Genomic DNA, 3,849 nt, shown 5'->3' on the forward strand with positions numbered 1-3,849 from the left:
AATCTTATTTTATCAAATTTATCCTTATTCATCTAGATTTTCAACCATTCTCCCAAATCAGCATAGGGGGTATGTTCAATCTCTACCATCGGGAAAACAATAACAACAAATGTATGTCCTCTCTTGGTTCATGGTCACACTTTTTTTTAAAAGACTGTCCTTTACTTATCTAAATATTTTTATTGCCTTTTGATTCATTTTAATTTAAAATTTCAACTTTAGCCTCTCTGTTCCTTCCCATTGGACAATTGCATCTTCTGGTGCAATGCCATCTGCATCCCCGAGACATGATGGTGAAGGTCAGAGTAAATGGAATTGACCATATAGAGCACCTAGTCTCCAGGGCTACTTTTAACTCTGGCAAAGTAGAAATTGTTGCCATCAATGACCCCTTTATTGACCTCAACTACATGCTCTACAATTCCAGTGTGATTCTCCCCATGGCAAATTCAATGGCATAGCCAAGGCTGAAATGGGAAGATTGTCGTCGATAGAAAACCAATCTCCATCTTACAGTAGAGAGATCCTGCCAACAACAAATGGGGTGATGCTGGTGCTGAGTCTGAGATGAAGTCCATTAGGGTCTTCACCTCCTTGGGGCTGGGATTACTTGAATGGTGGGTAAGAGGGTCATTATCTCTGTCCCTTCTGCTGATGTCCCTATGTTTGTAATGGTCATGAACCATGAGAAGTAGGACAACTTCCTCAAGGTTGTCAACAATGCCTCCTGCACACCTGCTTGGTTCCCTGGCCGACACCATCTATGACAACTTTGGCATCGTGGGGGAGAATCATAACCATAGTCCATGCTATCCTGCTACACAGAAGACTGTGGACAGTCCCTCTGGGAAGCCATGGCATGATGTCTGAAAGTCTGCCCAGAACATCATCCCTGCTTCTATTAGAGCTGCCAAGGTTGTAGGTAAGGTCATCCCTGAGCTGAATAGGAAGCTCACTGGCATGGCCTTCCATGTCTCCACTCCTAACATGTCAGTCATGGATCCAACCTGCTGCCTGGAGAAGGCTGCCAAATACAATGACATCAAGAAGGTGGGTAAGCAGGCATCAGAGGGCATGCTCACGGGCATCCTGGGCTATCCTGAGAAACAGGTTGTTTCCTGCAACTTTAAGAGTGACACCCACTTCCACCTTTGATGCTGGGGCTGGCACTGCCCTCAATGACCACCATGTCAAGCTTATTTCCTGGTATGACAATGAATTTGGCTAGAGCAACAGGTGGTAGACTTTATGGCCCATAGGGCCTCTAAGGAGTAAGAGCCCCCTGGACCACAAGCCCCAGCAAGAGAAAGAGGAAGAGCAAACCTCTTGGGTACTAGGGAGTTCTTCCCCTCAAATCATCCCCCAAAACACTGAGACTCTCCCAACCTCCCCACAGTTTACATCCCAGACACGCTGAAGAAGGAGAGGGACATGGGGAGACCTATCTTGTCATGTACTATCAATAAATTATACTGCACCCAGTCCCCCCAAAATTCAATTTAATTGCAGAATATTTGATATATAAATGCCCTTTAATTCTTAGCCAAATGTGGTGGTCTCTGTCACCAATAATTTTTTGAAACTACTCTTGTAGATGTGTCAATAAATCTATTTATTGCTAAATCCAATGAACAACTTTCATTCTGAAGAAATTTTGATTCCATGTAGCACAGTATATTATTGATCAAGTTAACATTTCAATAATTTTTCTTTCAAAAATAATAAATAGTGGATATATGTTTATTGTAGAAAAATTTAAAAAGCAAAAATTAAAAAAAAAAAATCCACAGTTGAAATACACCAATGTTTAAGTATCATCTATGCAGTTTATATATGGACAAACATATGTAGCATATTTAAGTATATGTATGTGTGATTATCTACATATACAGGAATATCTTAATAAGCTCCCTCCTTCACAAAATTTTAAAAGCTCCATCAATGTGGCTTAGACATCTTCCCATGTCAACATATATCCTCAAAGAGGTACATGCTAGTTACTAAAGAAGCCAGAAAAAAATAAATAAACAAATAAAAAAGCTACATGATGGTGAAGTACAAGTCGGAAAAAAAAGTCTAGAAAGATGGCAAAATAACTCTAACTAAGAAACTGACAAATTAGAAACAGAAAAAGGTAAAATTCATCCACAGGAAGTATTTTTTAAAACTTTTTTAGAAACCACCTTCTTTCAAATGTAATGAATTTAAAAGGAGACAAAAGGGGTGCCTGGGTGGCTTAGTGGGTTAAGCCTCTGCCTTTGGCCCAGGTCATGATCTCAGCGTCCTGGATCGAGAGCCTCGCTTTGGGGCTCTCTGCTCAGCAGGGAGCCTGGTCCCCCCCATCTCTCTGCCTGCCTCTCTACCTACTTGTCATCTCTCTCTGTCAAATAAATAAAATCTTTTTAATAAATAAATAAATTAATTAAAAGGAGACAAAAATATTTGGTATTTGATAATTAGATATTTGGTAATTTGGTAGATATTTGGTAATTAGAAGAAGAAAATTAAATGGGACTTAAGCATAAATTAAGATTGAAACAAAAAAAAACCTAAAGAAAAACCATATGTAATATTAAAGCATATATTTGCTTTTCTAAAATTGTCATTAAAGTAGGAAAATCAAGCAAATGCTTTATTAAAGAGTGTGATTATGATTGTGCTCTATCAGCTGTTAATTTCATTCACTGTCGTTCTCATAAATATATTCTCTAGAAAGAATCATCATAGTGTTTTCATTCTTTAGTATATGTAAATACATTCTCTCATGTCACAATTAAGCCCTTCACATTGAATATTAAATTACATAATAACAGTAATAATCAGAGTCCAGAAAGAAGACAACTTAGAATTTCAGAGCATGGACTCCGGACAAATGGTTTGGATTCATATCCTAGCTCTTCTACTTCAAGTGAGTAAGTTTTCTAATCTGTCAAGCAGGAATGATAATAATAGAATTTATCACATATGGTTGTTTTAAAGATTGCATGAATTAATATATGTAAGACATTTAGAAAAGTGATTGAAACACAGAGAAATACTTTAAGAACTGTCTGTTGCTATTACTAGGATTTAAATGATAGAAGAGCAGCAATTTTTTTCCTTTATTCTTCACTGTATTTTCATCCTTTAGAATAGAGACTAATAAATGGTAGATGCTCAATAAATTTTGTTGAATAAAGAACATTTATTAAACACTTCCATTTGCCAGGCATGGGGATAAGTATTTTATGTGCGTTACTTCATTAATCTTGCTAATAAACTGTTGAGCTTAATATACTTACCATCTTTCTTTTCTTGATATGGACCTTAAAACATAGGTTAAATTAGCTAACAGATGTCAGCTGATTAAGAAGCTTATTCATTCCTTATTGCTACTGTAAAATAACACCACAAACTTAGCAGTTTCAGTAATATTTTATCATCTTATATATCTATATGTCAAAAATCTGAAATGAGTCTTACTGGGGTAAAATCAAGGTATTGAAAGTCTGACTTCCTCTTTGGAAGCTATAGGGAGGATATTTTCTTGCCTTTTCCAGCTTTTTGAGGCCTTCTAATTTTCTTAGCTCATGGCTTTTTCTCTCCATTTTCAATCATGTATGAAAAATAAAAACAAAACACCCAGATAGAGGTAAACTCTGAGATGACCTAAATGTTTTTATTAAAATAAGAAGACTTTAAAGCAATTATTTTAAATATAAACTCACTAGTGAACAGATAGGTATTTCAATAAGTAGGAAACTACAAAAAAATTAAATATAATTAAGTGTAGCTTTTAGAACTAAAATATAGTATATGTAAAATCTGACATAAAGATATAAAATCTGAAATTTTAAAAATTGCTGGATT

General features: G+C 35.9%; 1 pseudogene; it reads left to right on the plus strand.

Moving 5' to 3' along the window:
- Positions 1-287: 287 nt before the first annotated feature.
- LOC116876612 lies at positions 288-1,260 on the plus strand (annotated as a pseudogene).
- Positions 1,261-3,849: the final 2,589 nt, after the last annotated feature.

This window comes from Lontra canadensis, unplaced genomic scaffold (genome assembly GCF_010015895.1).
Source record: "Lontra canadensis isolate GAN:19392208 unplaced genomic scaffold, GSC_riverotter_1.0 scaffold46, whole genome shotgun sequence".
In the NCBI taxonomy this organism is placed as follows: domain Eukaryota; kingdom Metazoa; phylum Chordata; class Mammalia; order Carnivora; family Mustelidae; genus Lontra; species Lontra canadensis.